Source organism: Trachypithecus francoisi, unplaced genomic scaffold, assembly GCF_009764315.1.
Source record: "Trachypithecus francoisi isolate TF-2019V2 unplaced genomic scaffold, Tfra_2.0 Lachesis_group15, whole genome shotgun sequence".
NCBI classification, from domain to species: Eukaryota; Metazoa; Chordata; class Mammalia; order Primates; family Cercopithecidae; genus Trachypithecus; species Trachypithecus francoisi.
The window spans coordinates 24,642,347-24,660,321 of NW_022681460.1; the positions used below are offsets into that span (position 1 = coordinate 24,642,347).

At 37.5% G+C, this 17,975-nt stretch overlaps 1 long non-coding RNA gene across 1 annotated transcript; it reads left to right on the forward strand.

Moving 5' to 3' along the window:
- The first annotated feature begins 531 nt into the window (after window positions 1-531).
- Window positions 532-17,731, forward strand: LOC117097018. Its single transcript, XR_004442771.1, has 3 exons — window positions 532-620; window positions 15,108-15,178; window positions 17,626-17,731. It is a non-coding gene; the product is annotated as an uncharacterized LOC117097018 (long non-coding RNA).
- Window positions 17,732-17,975: the final 244 nt, after the last annotated feature.

Consider the following 17,975-nt stretch of genomic DNA (forward strand, 5'->3'; position numbering starts at 1 on the left):
ATAAACAATACCCGCCTTAGAGGGTTGTAGTTAGAAATAAATGAGTTAAGATATGTAAACAATCAAACAATATCTGACCTATAGTAAGTGCGATGTGCTTTAGCTAATATTATACTGTTATTGTTTATTTTTAAAACTCACCATGCAAGGCTGGGCGCGGTGGCTCAAGCCTGTAATCCCAGCACTTTGGGAGGCCGAGGCGGGCGGATCACGAGCTCAGGAGATCGAGACCATCCTGGCGAACACTGTGAAACCCCGTCTCTACTAAAAAATACAAAAAAAAAACTAGCCGGGCGAGGTGGCGGGCGTCTGTAGTCCCAGCTACTGGGGAGGCTGAGGCAGGAGAATGGCGTGAACCCGGGAGGCGGAGCTTGCAGTGAGCTGAGATCCGGCCACTGCACTCCAGCCCCGGCGACAGAGCAAGACTCCGTCTCAAAAAAAAAAAAACAACAACAACAAAAAAAAAACTCACCATGCAAAATAAAGCTGTTATAAGTGCATTTTGCTGAACTTTGTTACTTTTTAGACAGCTAAATGATGTACATCTTCCAATTTTCTATCCACAGATGGATGGTCTACCCCACAGAGAGGATTCTTTACAAAATTTTCTCTAAGTCCAGGTATTTTCAATAATTTTTTCTGGTAAGAACATTTAACATGAGATCTATCCTTTTAGCAAATTTTCAAGTGTACAATACAGTATTGTCAACTACAGGTACAATGCTGTACAGCAGAACTCTAAACTTAATCATCTTGCATAACTTAAACTTTATTCTCATTGTTAAAAGATAAACTTTGGCATATTAAACTTTTAAAGAGTTTATTGGAGTAGACAAGATTCATAAATTGGGCAGCTTCAAACTAGAAGCAGTTCTGAGGCTCTATCCAGGGGCATGAGGAGAATGTTTTTATAGGGTAAAGATGGAAGCAAGCCAAAGAAAATATTTGATTGATTAAAGAGGAGCGGTATCCTTATTTGGATCATTCCAGTGGAAAGTCCCGTAGTTAGAGGTGAGTTGGTGCTTTCTGATTGGTTAAGACAATTTATGCAGAGCTAGGCTTCAGTTTGCTTACACGGGAACCCAGGGCACTGGAGCCATCTCAGTCTACCAGCCACACAATTAATTATTTTAAACCATTTAATAGCAACTCCCCTTCCCCCTCACTCTCACACCCTGGTAGCTTCCACTCTACTCTGTTTCTGTGAGCTTGAATATTTTAGATATCTCGTATAAATGAAGTCATGCCATATTCATCCTTCTGTGTCTGACTTATTTAGGAACAATGTCCTTCAAGTTCATCCATGTAGTCACATATAGCAGAATTTCTTTTTTCCTTTTTGCAGAGAAGAGGGTCTCACTGTGTTGCCCAGGCAGGTCTCAAATTCCTGGGCTAAAGCAATCTATCCACCTACCTCTGTCTGTCTGCCTCCCTAAGGGCTAGGTTTACAAGTGTAAACCACTACACTCAGCCAGAATTTCTCTTCCTTTCTTTCTTTCTTTTTTTTTTTTTGAGACGGAGTCTTGCTCTGCCGCCCAGGCTGGAGTGCAGTGGCCGGATCTCAGCTCACTGCAAGCTCCGCCTCCCGGGTTCCTGCCATTCTCCTGCCTCAGCCTCCCAAGTAGCTGGGACTACAGGCGCCCGTCACCTCGCCCGGCTAGTTTTTTGTATTTTTTAGTAGAGACGGGGTTTCACCGTATTAGCCAGGATGGTCTCGATCTCCTGACCTCGTGATCCGCCCGTCTCGGCCTCCCAAAGTGCTGGGATTACAGGCTTGAGCCACCGCGCCCGGCCTCTTTTTTTTTTTTTTTTAAACGGAGTCTCGCTCAGTCGCCCAGGCTGAAGTTCGGTGGCGCCAATCTCGGCTCACTGCAAGCTCCACCTCCCGGGTTCACGCCATTCTCCTGCCTCAGCCTCCGGATTAACTGGGACTACAGGCTCCCGCCACCACGCCCGGCTAATTTTTTGTATGTTTAGTAGATACGGGGTTTCACCGTGTTAGCCAGGATGGTCTCGATCTCCTGACCTTATGATCCACCCTCCTCACCTTGTGATTCGCCCTCCTCGGCCTCCCAAAGTGCTGGGATTGCAGGCTTGAGCCATCGCGCCTGGCCTCTTTATTATTTAAGGCTAAATTGTATTCCATTGTTTACATATACCATGTTTCCTTTATCCAAAATTTTAGGTAAATTTTTGAGTTACAAATGTAAACTCTAAGTGAAGCATGTATTAATAATAATTATTCCTTTAAGTGTTTTTTCTATTATTTTTCAAATGCCTCCTACAATTGATATGGTAAAATTTAAATTCGTTCTACTAAATTTGTTCTTCAATATATTGTCACTATTGTGTTATCATGAAATATATAACTTAGTAAATTCTGCCTCTGCTACGTGTTCTCTTGCCAAAATATTGCTCGTTATTTTTAACATTATGTAAACCTTAAGGAACAATGGATTTTGTCCAATCTGTTTGAGGAAAAAAACTTTCATGTTGGAATTTGAAAATAAGATAACTATTACATTTTCTCACCCTCACATGCCAAGAACTCACCAAAATCTTGTCACTTAATATAAAGCCTCTAACCACTTATCAAGGATGTTAAATCAATGCTTATAATAGTTTTATTATGACTGCTGCTTATAGAGTGAAGGGTATCCAAATATGCCACCCATAATATGTCATTTTGGCAGAAGCAATTGAGAATCAACAGATGCACAAATAAGTTTCCCTTATCTGACTAATAGCAGCATATTCTGGGAAACAGGGCTACCATAAATTTCCTCTTCAAGATGAATCTAACCTTAGAAGGGAGAAGGTGAATAAAACCTACATCAAATCCCTTCTCCAATGAAGTTTTATGGCCCTGAAAGAGAGGAAAAGACTATTCAAACCTATATAGACAAATATTATCACATTCTGCTTTCATTTCTTCTCCTAAAAAGAGAAGATCTATTTGTCTTTCTCATATATGCCTTTTGTCCCCACTCTCTTTCTCCTGCTAAGGTAGGTATATGAGTCTCTAATCATTTAAGGAGCTGTCTTTTGTTGGCTCCCATATGCATATAGATAAATTATTTCCTTTGTTAATCTGTCTGTTGTCCATTTAATTCACAAACCCCAGGAAATAAACATAGCAGAGTACAGGAAAAGTTTTTTTTCTTCTCCTATAAGGGTTAAATTGTATATTCCCAAATAACAAAATTAAATAATAGACTAATAATCATGTTGACCTTTAAGTTCTTGCCATGTGACCGCCTTTTGAAAGAAATCATTTAGAACCCAAATTAATCTATTTGATACATTAACATAGCACTTTGCTGGATGAGACTCAACATTGATTTGAGTGAGATAAAAGTCTATTCTTTGCAGGTAGTGCTAACACATAAGCCTCTCGTCACTTTTAAAAAGGACAGTCTCCATATTGGCCATGCTCATGCTTAGGGGAAGGAATCATCCTGGCTAGCAGCCCCTACTGTCCATGCAGCTCATGGCCAATCGTGTTTTTGCTATGTTTGGTCCCTCTTCTAACACACTGTCAAATGTCCTCTATCCCTATGTCCACTGTCATCTACAATTTTTATTTTAAATATTTAGGGCCCTGCAGACACAACCCCAGACATATGATACATAAAATGTACCCTTTATATATATTTCGTTTTCAACTCATCTGGGCTTTAATGTAAGTTAGCAGTGTGAAGGATTTTGCAAATAGATAAGGGAGAACATTTTTCCTTCTAGTTGTAGGTAGCATTTCTTACTCTCATCCTGTCTGAAAGGGAAAATGTATAGCAATAAACATGCTAGCTTGTCCTTTTTACTGAGGTACTTGGCCTTCTTTTTTTTGTTTGTTTGTTTGTTTGTTTTTTTGAGACAGAGTCTTGCTCTGTCGCCCAGGCTAGAGTGCAGTGCAGTGGCGCGATCTCAGCTCACTGCAAGCTCTGCCTCCCGGGTTCACACCATTCTCCTGCTTTAGCCTCCCCAGTAGCTGGGACTACAGGCACCCGCCACCACACCTGGCTAATTTTTTTGTGTTTTTAGTAGAGACGGGATTTCACCATGTTAGCCAGGATGGTCTCAATCTCCTGATCTCATGGTCCACCGGCCTCGGCCTTCCAAAGTGCTGGGATTAAAGGTATGAGCCACCACGCCTGACTACTTAGGCCTTTTTTTAATCTCTGAAATGTAGTGCTTCAAACACCAAGTATTTGGCTTTAAAGGTAGCTTGTTTTGTAATATTACAGGGACAGAAGCAAAATTAAGTGTGAGAGGCTACTAAATGCAGAGCTCCAGAAAAGCTACGTGAATGTGTTTTGCCCCCATTAAACCCCAATGATGCAGTAATGTTGGTAATGGCTTGGAACTGTTATTGGGATATGACTCCAATAGGACTCATTTGCAGCAAATTATGTCAAAGAACACAAATAAGTGACTTTAATAAGTGGAGCATCTTTAAACCTTTTAATTGCTTGTGAAACTTAAGTCTTGAATCAGTAAAATTGTAACCAAAAATACATGACAATTTTAGTCACTTTTCTGCTTTCAAAGAAATAAAACAGTTGTCTCATACCTACCTCACACAACAAAGCTTTCTGCTGATCATCTATTTAGAATCTTTGTGTTTTCAGTTAATAAGAAGCAGTAGTGCTTTTTAAATTTTTTAAATTTATTATTATTATTATTATACTTTAAATTCTAGGGTACATGTGCACAATGTGCAGATTTGTTACATATGTATACATGTGTCATGTTGGTGTGCTGCACCCATTAACTTGTCATTTACATTAGGTATATCTCCTAATGCTATCCCTCCCCCCTCCCCCCACCCCACAACTGGTCCTGGTGTGTGATGTTCCCCTTCCTATGTCCAAATGTTCTCATTGTTTGATTCCCACCTATGAGTGAGAACATGCGGTGTTTGGTTTTCTGTTCTTGCAATAGTTTGCTGAGAATGATGGTTTCCAGCTGCATCCACGTCCCTACAAAGGACTTGAACTCATCCTTTTTTATGACTGCGTAGTATTCCATGGTGTATATGTGCCACATTTTCTTAATCCAGTCTGTCATTGATGGACATTTGGGTTGGTTCCAAGTCTTTGCTATTGTGAATAGTGCTGCAATAAACAGACATGTGCATGTGTCTTTATAGCAGCATGATTTATAATCCTTTGGGTGTATACCCAGTAATGGGATGGCTGGATCAAATGGTATTTCTAGTTCTAGATCCTTGAGGAATCACCACACTGTCTTCCACAATGGTTGAACTAGTTTATAGTCCCACCAACAGTGTAAGAGTGTTCCTATTTCTCCACATCCTCTCCAACACCTGTTGTTTCCTGACTTTTTAATGATCACCATTCTAACTGGTGTGAGATGGTATCTCATTGTGGTTTTGATTTGCATTTCTCTGATGGCCAGTGTTGTCAATTTTGGCTTTTGTTGCCATTGCTGTTGGTGTTTTAGACATGAAATCCTTGCCCATGCCTATGTCCTGAATGGTATTGCCTAGGTTTTCTTCTAGGGTTTTTTATGGTTTTAGGTCTAACATTTAAGTCTCTAATCCATCTTGAATTACTTTTTGTATAAGCTGTAAGGAAGGGATCCCGTTTCAGCTTTCTACTTATGGCTAACCAGTTTTCCCAGCACCATTTATTAAATAGGGAATCCTTTCCCCATTTCTTGTTTTTGCCAGGTTTGTCAAAAATCAGATGGTTGTAGATGTGTGGTATTATTTCTGAGGGCTCTGTTCTGTTCCATTGGTCTATATCTCTGTTTTGGTACCAGTATCATGCTGTTTTGGTTACTGTAGCCATGTAGTATAGTTTGAAGTCAGGTAGTGTGATGCCTCCAGCTTTGTTCTTTTGGCTTAGGACTGTCTTGGCAATGCGGGCTGTTTTTTGGTTCCATATGAACTTTAAAGTAGTTTTTTCCAATTCTGTGAAGAAAGTCATTGGTAGCTTAATGGGGATGGCATTGAATCTATAAATTACCTTGGACAGTATGGCCATTTTCACGCTATTGATTCTTCCTATCCATGAGCATGGAATGTTCTTCATTTGTTTGTGTCCTCTTTTATTTCACTGGGCAGTGGTTTGTAGTTCTCCTTGAAGAGGTCCTTCACATCCCTTGTAAGTTGGATTCTTAGGTATTTTACTCTTTTTGAAGCTATTATGAATGGGAGTTCACTCATGATTTGGCTCTCTGTCTGTTATTGGGGTATAAGAATGCTAGTGACTTTTGCACATTGATTTTGTATCCTGAGACTTTGCTGAAGTTGCTTATCAGCTTAAGGAAATTTTGGGCTGAGACGATGGGATTTTCTAAATATACAATCGTGTCATCTGCAAACAGGGACAATTTGCCTTCCTCTTTTTCTAATCGAATACCCTTTATTTCTTTCTCTTGCTTGATTGCCCTTGCCAGAACTTTCAACACTATGTTGAACAGGACTGGTAAGAGAGGGCATCCATGTCTTGTGCCAGTTTTCAAGGGGAATGAGGAGCAGTAGTGTTTAGAATCATTTCTTAAGGGTCTGATTGCAAGTTCTCCTTAGAGGAAGGACATGAAATTGGAGAGTCTTGTCTAGTATTGACCATAAAAGCCCTTTGTTCCCCATGAATTAAGGTTCCAGGAGTCATCATTAGTCATCAGATGAGCTTTATATGTACCTTGCTGGACAGTGGTACACACACCAATCTGGAAGACACTATCCTTTCTATAAAATCCCATCTTATCTAACTTAGGACACATCTATATAATATACCTATTTGTGCATTTAAATCCATTGGCCTTATAAATCTATTTAAATTGAATAGCATTGAGAACTTTCAAATAAAGTATGCCTGCAGTAAATGCTGTAGAAGTAAAATAAGTGGGTCACACATGCAATTGCATGTATTCTACAATGTGGAAAAGTAAAGGAGAGCAGGCCCAGCAGTGCTGAGGTATAGCAATGCTTACAATGGGGTTTCTTTCGAGAATGTGTGAGCTGCTTCTTGCTCTGCACTCTAAATATCATGCAGAAGGTCAGGATTTAATTTGCCAGCCTTCCATTGAAGGGTAATTTGAAGCCTGCTTCTTATAGTCTCCCCTCCCCTGATGTGATGAAATTTAGCCCATAGAACATATTTCCACGAGAAAGAGGCATCTGTAGTTCTGCCATTACACAGGCGTCACCTCAGCATTCCTTTCTACCTACCAAAACTTTTTGAAAAAGGGATTCATTTAATCTCCTTTTTAATATGACCCAATATGTTTTCACAAATGGGAGATTTTCTCAAATGTGGCATTCATAACACTCTGTGTGGGTTTATGTGGTATGAGTAAATCAAATAGGAACCTCACCATTTTGACAGTCTGATTTAACTGGACCATTTTAAAGCATTAAAGCAGCCAAGAGCAAACACAGACAAGCCAACCAAGGAATTTTTAAGCTGGTCCAACTGAACCACATGTTTATTCACACAGACAACCTCCATCACCTGAAAAACACCGAATTTAATTATATTCCATGCTTTTAAAGATTTCATTAGAGATTTTAAAGACAAGAGTTACCCTGTACCCTACCTATCAAAAGAAATATTTGTGGTTAGCAGAGCTGTGCCTGCATGGTCTAGACCCATCATTGCCACTCTTAATCACTACATCATCATCCAAAAATGCCGAGAGCATGCTTGGGCCAGTACTAGACATAATTGTTTGGTTAATTCCATAGGAAGCTCGATTCACTGAATTTAATTGGAGCCAATCTACGCTATTGGTTTTCTCTTTAAGCACCAAGAGGCAAATGAGCCCATTGTGTTTCATGTAGAATAATCAGCTCATAATCTGTTCATTTAAGCAGAAGCCTGACTTAGAGAGACTAGCTTTGACTAGACTTACTCAACCACGATGAATTCAACTTCCTTCCCAGTTCTACAATGTGGTGACTTTGTATCTGACACCACAGTCTTTGTGTTGCCAGGGCTTAGTCCTCTGAAGATGTACTTCAGTCTACTTGAGGATCCCAAAGAGATGACCAAGAAAACAAGCTCACTTCAGAACAGTTAGCAATTTTCCAGCTACTTAAGAGATAACAGAAGTTCTCTCATACCTTTCAGTCAGCTCTTAAGTTTCATAGTCCATGTAAAGGGAGGAATTGGTTACTGAGAAATCAAAGGGTCTCTTTAATGCCAGTACAACTATGTAGAACTAGGAAATCTATAACCAAAATGAATTATGATACAGAAACACAGATATTTTGTTCTCCGAACTCCACAAAAGCCCTGAACAACAAAAAAAGAAACTTTGGGGAAAAAACAAAGCAAAACAAAACAAAAGCAAAAACACGAAGTATAGGTTAAAAGGGGGAAGAATTTACTTGGCCAAAGGGAAGAAAAGAAAAACTGGACTCCAAGAATACTTGATACATGAAGAGTTCTTTCTTTGTGATATCTTAGAGATTAACCTCAATGAACCAAGAAGCCAGGAAATAAAGAGCTCTTAAAACACTGTCCCCTTCTAAGAATCTAAAATTCTATATTCAAACATGATGATATAATAGACTTGAAAATAGTATAAACAATTTTTGCATCAATTTAGCAAACACAGTGATGCATTGCTTAACAATGGGGATACACCCTGAGAAATGCATCATTAAGTGAATTCATTGTGCAAACATCATGGAGTGTACTTACAGAAAGCTAGATTGTACAACCTACTACACACATAGGCTATACAGTATAGTCTCTTCTCCTAGGCTACCAACCCGTGCAGCATGTTACTGTACTCAATACTTACAGGCAATTGTAACACAATACTAAGTATTTGCATCTCTAACCATATCTAAACATAGAAAAGGTACAGTAAAAATAAACTATAAAAGATAACAAAGGACGCGCCTGTGTAGGGCACTTAAATGGAGCTAGCAGGATGGAAAGTTGCTCTAGATGAGTCAGTGAGTGAGTGGTGAGTGAATGTGAGGACCTAGCACTCTAGGCTTTATAAACACTGTACACTTAAGTTATACACATTCACTTAAAATATATTAACATTAGCTTACCGTTACTTTTTACTTCATAAACTTTTAAATTTTGTAACTTTCTGACTATTTTCTAATAACACAGCTTAAAACACAAACACATAGTACAACTGTACAAAAATATTTTTTTCTTTATATCAGTATTAATATAGTGTGGACATGTGTCCCCTCCAAATCTCATGTTGAAATGTAATCCTCAATGTTGGAGGCAGAGCCTGGTGGGAGGTGTTTTAATCAGATTCCTCATGAATGGCTTGAGCCATCCCCTTGGTGATCAGTGAGCTCTAACTCTAAGTTCACAGGAGATCTGGTTGTTTAAAAGTGTGTAGTACCTCCACCATGCCCCACTCTCTTGCGCGCCTGCTTTTGTCATGTGACATGACTGCTGCCGCTTCACTTTCTGCCATGATTGTAAGCCTCCTGAGGCCTCACTAGAAGCTGAGTAGACGCAAGTGCCATGCTTCCTGTAAAGTCTGACGAACCGTGAGCCAATTAACCCTCTTTTCTTATAAATTATCCAGTCTTAGGCATTTCCTTATAGCAATGCAAGAATGGCCTAATACACTTACTCTATAAGCTTTTTTCTAATATTATTATTTTTTAACTTTTTACACTTTTTTGTTAAAAATTAAAACACAAACACACACACATTAGTGTAGGCCTACACAGGGCCAGGATCATCAATATCACTGTCCTCTGCCTCCACAATTTGTCCCACTGTGAGGTCTTCAATGGCAATAACATGCATGGAGCTGTTATCTCCTATGATAACACTGCCTTCTTCTGGAACTCCTCCTGAAGAACCTGCCTGAGGCTGTTTTACAGTTACTTTTTTTTTAATAATCAGAAGGAGTACACTCTAAAATAACAAAAATAAGTATAATATAGTAAATACATAAACTAGAAATAGTCATTTATTATCATTATCAAGTATTATGTACTGTACATAATTGTGTGTGCTATGCTTTTATACGACTGATAGCACAGTAGGTTCATTTGTGCCAGCATCACTACAAACACGTGAGTAATGAGTTGTGCTGTGATGTTAAGATGGCTACAACATAACTAGGTGATAGAAAATTTTCAGCTCCAATAAAACTACCATCACATATGTGGTTCATCATTGACCAAGATGCTGTCATGCAATGCAAACTTTATTTTTAAGAGCTTATTACATATTCAGCTATGTTTATCTTCAACAATGTAATACATTTTTTTAGTGCTCTGTAAAAATTCTCTTTGTAATTCTATTCTTTAAGAGTCGTGATACCTGCATTCTGCCTTAGCTCTTTCACTTTGTATATATGAGTATTTATGTCACTTACACGCCGTGAAATTCCATTTCTCATGTTCTTTTCAGCTCAGGACATACAGTCAAAAAGACCTAAGTTTGAATCCTGTCCCAGATATGTAGTAACGGTGTAAACTATGGCACATTTTAAACATCTATAAGCTTCAATTTCCCCATGTGCAAATGATGATAGTAATAGTATTTTCCTAATAAGGTTAGTATGAAGACGAAATGAAACAATGCATGTAAAAGAACTTATAATGCAGAAGTCATAGTAAATGTAAAAGAAATCTTACTATTCTTCTATAAGTGAAAATGCATATTTTTTTGCAAAGTATTAATTTCTGCCCTTATGGATGTTATATCCTCATGGAGGAGGCAGGCAATAGATAATATAATTCCAGGTAGTGGTAAGTGCAGGGCAGGAAAATAAAACAGGAGAAAAATGTCAGACAGTTGTGTGGAAGGTTGTGCAAGACAGGGAAGACTACTCTGCCAGGGCGATATGTGCACAGAGATCTGCCTGGTGCGCAGACATCAGCCATGCTTACATCTGGAGGCAAAGTCCAAAAGACCCCAAGAAAAGTATTTAGGCCCCAAGGAGGAAATTAACTTGGGGAAAAGGGAAAATATCTATGGTGGAGTTGGAGGAGAGAAGGGTCACCTAAGAGGAGTCAGGCCATCCTTACAGACCATAGGAAGGACTTTCTATTGAACTTAATTTTGGAAAGCCATTGAGCAATTTTGAGCAGCAGCAGAACTTGATCTGATTTATTTTTGAAGATCATTCCAGTGGCTGCCTTCAGTTACTCTATTACAAATAACAGCTATGCTTTTTGGTATTCTTTCTATCTTTCTTGTACTTTTGTGTCCCTTTACCCAAGCACCGATTTTCTTTCTGAAAAGCCTCCTGGGTCTGTCTCAAAACATCACCAGGAGAAAAACAAATTTATATTTCTGACTGGGAAATAGGCTCAGCTTTAGTACGTCTTAGGATAAAATGGCATGTTTTGGAATGGAATATGCTACACTGACATTTTAAGATAACCTCTATCATTTTAATTATGCCAATAAAACTTTTAAATAAGTTTTCTCCATATCATTATCAATATTTACAATATTTCTCAAATATTCATATGAATGTATGCATTTGGAAATTTTTGGGAGCTAATTACCACAATTATACATGTAAAAACTTGTATGTTCTCTAATCACCATGCTGCAAGTTTATAACTATTTTTAACATTAGTGTTTATATAATTTATTTTTAAGGTATAATTTCATATTTTCTGTTTTATTTAGCACTTGATCAATACCCAAGGAGTCAGTTTAACTGACTATGTGACTGTAAATTCTTAACCATTTATGACTTTGGTTTCCTCATCTACAAAATAAGGATACTAGATTGAAAGTGATGGGGTTATTTTTCCTTCTACAAATGTTATTGTAAGCATTCATCCAAGCATTTATAGATACATTTTATGCCATTTATTCATTTACTTGGCTAGTAATTAGACTTTTCATTTAGTCTGGCTTTCTAATACATCCCTTAACTTATTGATATTTTAATTTTTATATAGTCTCTTCATTCTTAATTCGTATCTGACTATCTCCATATACAGTAAAAGTAAATTTTAAAAATTTTATTTATGTGCTGGTTTTTCTTACATTCCCCAAAATTAGCTTTCTTAATTTCCCTATATGACAATATATTGCCCATAGATTATCAATGAAAATTAAATCTTAAATAAGTCCTTGGGAAATAATGTAATGGCATTATATCATTACTGAATAAACCAATTTTGCCTAAAATTGGCTCCTAAACATTATGATTTGGGACTTACACCAAGTCTTAGGCTCTGAAATGGCACTCCCTCCAAACCTACTCAGATGGTCTAGATTCTAGACAAAGAAAAGAATGGAAGAGAAGAAAGTACTCTAAATGCTGTTGTGTTTCTCTGCCCCTATTTTAGGAGCCTAGATCTAGAGATTTCTTAATTTCCCCTCTACTTCTATGATAAGGTACCTACAAAAGTTGGAGTTAATCCAAAGAAAAGCAATCATTGGTAGCAGATTTAGTAAAAGGAGAACTTAAAAGGCTAACTACTCAACAGTAACAAAAAAAGGGGAAACGAAGCAATGCTCACTACATGTCTGGAAAATATTAAATGATGCAGAACAATGGGAAATTTAGATAGGGTATAAAAGCATGTATCAGGAGTAAATGAAAGAGACATATAAGCAGACTAGATTCTGGACAAGCATTTCTTAGCTCTTACGTACTGTGTCTCATGGTGTTGCTGGGAATGTTCTGGGAACTGTGGAATTTTTCAGTGTGAAAAAATCATTTCTGTTAGAAATGCAGCTACATAGTATTACAACATGAGCACTTAGAGTAGACTTGACAAAGTGGGATACAGCTAGCGCTAAGGAAAAGATAGGAAGGTATAATGTCCAAACAATATTAAAGAAAAATTATGTATTTACAAGGCTAGATGAGAAATTTGTTCTGTGACTCTAAGACAGAATGTAGAACAGTAAAGAGTTTTTCTCAAAGGCACGGTTCAGAAAAGCAATCAAATAAATAATGTGCTGTCTATGGATGCTTTTCTAAAGTCTGTGGGATCTTGTTATAAGCAGGAATGTTTTTATTGTAAATTTTTCTGATTTGTTTTGAGACTTTCAACTGTTACAAATTTTTAGCAACAGTTGTATTCAAAAGGGTGTCCCACATACAAAAAGGTTGTCAACCAATTACATAGAAGAATGATTTTAATTCAGGGAGGGGGAGATAAGCATTATCACATCCCTAGTTTCTAATATATAGCCCAAGCGACCAGGCCACCATGATTTTCCCCAGAATTATTGATGTGTTGAAGCAAAAAAATTAATTAATGTTTTTTTAAGTTTGAGAAAAATGTGCTCTAAAAAATATTTCTAGCATTGCAATCAATCTGTGTATCAGTTCTTTCTCACACTGCTATAAAGAGTACTACCTGAGACTGGGTAATTATAAAGAAAAGAGGTTTAATGGACTCACAGTTCCGCCGACTGAACAAGAAGCATGGCCAGGAAGCCTCAGGAAACTTACACTCACCCAGAAGGTGAAGGGGAAGCAGGAGCCTTCTTCACAAGGCAACAGGAAGGAGTCTGTGCAAGAACAAGGAAGTGCAACTCTTTAAAACCATCAGCTTTCATGAGAACTCACTATCAGGAGAATAGCATGGGGGAAACCGCCCCCATAATGCAATCACCTCCAACGTGATCCCTCCACTGACACATAGGTATTACAATTCAAGATGAGATTTGGGTAGGAACACAGAGCCAGACAATATCAATCTGTGATTACGTGACTAGCTTTAAAAAAAAAAAAATTAAGGCCTCTCTGGACCACAAGTCCTGGCAATTAAACTGTTCATAAGAAATAGTAATGAGTCTATAAACTACAAGTGTTTTCCTTATTATTCAAAGATAATGTAATTTTGCATTTCATTATGTCACTTTAGGCACTAACTTTAATTTATTGAAATATAACTTTATTTAAAGAGTCATATTACAATTAGCACAGAAGCTTTAAAGGATAAAGTGAATTTTTTTTTTTTTGAGAGGGAATCTGGCTCTTGTTGCCCAGACTGGAATGCAGTGGTGCGATCTCGGCTCATTGCAAGCTCCATCTCCTGGGTGCACGCCATTCCCCTGCCTCAGCCTCCCGAATAGCTGGAACTGGGACTACAGGCGCCCGCCACCATGCCCAGCTAATTTTTGGTATTTTTAGTAGAGACGGGGTTTCACCATGTTAGCCAGGATGGTCTCAATCTCCTGACCTCGTAATCCTCCCACCTCGGCCTCCCAAAGTGCTGGGATCACAGGCGTGAGCCACCATGCCTGGCCAGGATAAAGTGAATTTTTTTAGGAAGCAAATAGATTATATGACATAAGATGATAAAGGAAGTTTTATTTTACCTACTCATATAAGAGTCTTCTTTTTAATCTAATTCTGAAGGAGAATTTTGCCTGAAGAAAAGAAATGGAATTAAATGGTAAATTTAAGCCATCTCAGGTGCCCATACACATTGACCATATTTAATGACTTAATTTGATTATATTCCAGAATACTTTTAAAATTGTTAATATTGTGAAACATTCTGAATGATGAAAAGAGGTTTTATAATATTGCTACTCTTAATGAATGTTTTACAAATGTTCAGTGCTTAATAAGGTTTCAGGTAAGAAAAAATACAAGGGAAATGATAAGAATAGCTGTTCTGTTGAGAATTATACATGATCTAATTTGGATAACACAATGACTTAGTCTTAATTTGTTCCAACATTCACTTGTATATTAGAATGAACAGCTGGTTAATTTAATAACTTCTGTTATAATTCATTTGCTTCTTTGTTATAATTTTTGTCTGCTTGTTGTTTGTCATTTAATACCATGGAAATATTTAATTCTTAATATAAATGTAGCATTTAAAAATTGCACAAATATTTCCTTCTTCATGAAACAAAAAAATATTTCTAGTATTTAGATTATTCTCATGTGATTGTAGCTCTCAATAAATTGAATTCTCATTTCTGACTTCTCCTAAAACTTTTCCAAAGAACATAAAATTGGACAAAATTATTTCATTCTGATTCCACAATTCTAGTGCTAAAATTAGGTTCTTATTTTTTTCTGTTCATTTTAATTATGACATAAAGTCAAGATGACCTATTTGTGAAAATTTCTTCAATTTCTTTCCCAAAGCAGGCCCTGATAGACAATAATTTCTCTTGTCTCTTTATTTTTTTAAGGTCTCTGATGAAATTCTGGTGATTTTGTAACTGAAGTATAAGGTCCTGTGTGCCAGAAAGCATTTATAGGAGTAAGTGTAACACCTCAAACATTATTATATGGGATGGAACTGTTAGGTACATAGAAGAGTCCTCATTAACCGGATCTACAGTTCAATCAATGCGCTATAATCCAACTGTTTCAAATTATTAATGGGAGACTTTAAAAACCATAGTTTATTAGAAAGGTGCATATGAGACCTTAGATATATTTCCTCTAACTACTGATCTGTAGCTTGGTATCTTAATTTCTTATACCAATAAAATCATGAATGCCTATGTAAAGCAATTGTTGAGTAAAATAATATGTTATTGGCTATCATAATATTATTCATCTACTAAGCAAATTAATATCTATAATAGGCAGTGGATTAATATCTTTAATACACCTAAACCAGTAAGTAGAAAAATCACCAAAGATTATGATTAGGACTCTCTCTCTCTCTCTCTCTCTCTCTGTCTCTCTCTCTCTCTCTCTTTTCTCTCTCTCGACTTGTGGGCCTAAATAAAGAAAACACACTTCTCTCTATACCATATCATATTATTTACGGAAATTCTTTGTTATCCTATCCTGACAGTAACCAAAATCATTGCCTCAACTCTCCGTTCTGTTGACTACGAGGTTTTGGTTTTTAGAAATAAGTATAACTTAGGAATTAACCAAGTTGGAAAACTTTTATTTGGCATTTATCTTCTCTTTTAGTTTTTGAAAATTCTACTAAATGTGTTCATGTGTTCTGTGTTTTTCTTGTTTGGTAGTAAAGAAAAATTGTATAATTTTTAAATGGAAATCATTAAGAGATTTCAAAATGTGGAAACTTTAAGAACAGAAATGTTGTTCTGGACTAAATATCTAAACAAGAAAGCTAACAAACTGATTTTTTTCATTTCTGTATTTTATTATTATTTTTTATATTCAAATTGTCTTCTGTAAAGGATGACAGAATGTTAGATCTCAGCTAGACCTTAGAGGCCACCTAGTTTGGCCTCTCATCACTCAAACATGAGAACTGAAATGATGAAAGCTAAATAACTTGATTCAATTATATAACCAATTGATGACCAATTTGGCACTAGAACACCATGTTCTTTCTGCTCAACCCCAACTTGAATGAACTAATTAACTTCTTTGAAAAGAGTTATAATTCTACTTGCTTTAATACACTCATCCCAAGGGTCTAATGTTCCAAGAAAGCTTAATCTCCTCCCAGTTACCTTTACAGGATACCTTGGGTAGATTTTCAGTAGACACATCCTTCTTCCTTCTTAAGGTAAGAATGGAAGGATGGAATTCTTATCTACCATATCCTACCTTTTTATCTATGGACATTGTGTCTTCTCTGAGATCTCTTCAATATATTCCAGTGAACTAGCATCACCACCAGGCATTTCAAAACGACTTTGGGAGTAGTGCAGAGACAAGATGATAGCAAAAGAGAAGGTACTGAAACGTAGGAGGTTATCAGGAAATAAAATGAAGTGCAGATAAATGGAGAATATCCAGATACAGTTACATTTGAAACCAAAAAATCTAAGGTAGTAGAAATACATTTGTGTGGATGTTCCATCTGGAAAATTAGGTCAAACAATCTAGTCCATTAAATCACAATAATTTATCCAATATTTTGCTTGCTAAGGAAGTAAAGAAGGAATTTTTAATGCCAAATATATGGCTAAGTACTCTCTTCCAGAACATTTTGTAATCATGTTTTGATTGCACAGTTTCAGAGAAACTGCTTTTCCTATCCAAATCCACTGCTGTTAACTCCTTAGAATTATATCTTGCTTCTATCCTAATAACTTCCCCACTCCCACCTTCCCTCCTCCTCTAAGTGAATACTCTCCTGTTTTGCTTCTGCCTCTCCTAATTTATCTCACAGAGTTCCTTGTCAGGATCTTCTGCTCCTCTTGGTACTCAACTGGTAGTGAGAATTTTGCCCCACAGTTTCATCCCCATGTTAGTGAATCCCAATCTGAGTACCTTGTTTCTTTTTAATTTATTTTTTTAAATTTCAGTCGTTTTGGGGAAACAGGTGGCTTTTAGTTACATGAATAAGTTCCTTAGTGGCAATTTCTGAGATTCTGGTGTGCCTGTCACCCGAGCAGTGTACTCTGTACCCAATGTGTGGTCTTTTTTCCCTTAACCCCCTCCCACCCTTCCCCCCTGAGTCCCCCAAAGTCCATTATATTATTCTTATGCTTTTTCACCCTTGTAGCTTAGCTCCCACTTATAAGTGAGAACATACGATATTTGGTTTTTCATTCCTGAGTTACGTCCCATAGAATAATGGTCTCCAACGCCACCCAGGTTGCTGCAAATGCCATTATTTGATTTATTAGCTGAGTAGTATTCCATGGTGTACATATACCACATTTTCTTAATCCACTCTTTGGTTGATGGGCTTTTAGGCTGTTTCCATATTTTTTTATTGTGAATTAGTACCCTGTTTCTTACTACAGTGTAGTTCTATATTTCCAGCTGCCTGAAAAGCATCTTCTCTTGGAAGGGCAACCATTAAACAATCAACACACAAGGCCAGGCCCGGTGGCTCACGCCTGTAATCCCAGCACTTTGGGAGGTCAAAGCTGGCAAATCACTTGAGGTCAGGAGTTCAAGACCAGCCTGGCCAACATGGTGAAACCCCATCTCTACTACAAATACAAAAATTAACCGGGCATGGTGACGGGCGCCTGTAATCCAAGCTACTCGGGAGGCTGAGGCAGGAGAATCATTTAAACCCAGGAGGCCAAAGTTGCAGTGAGCTGAGATCACACCACTACACTCCAGGCTGGGTGACAGAGCGAGACTCCATCTCAAACAAGCAAAAA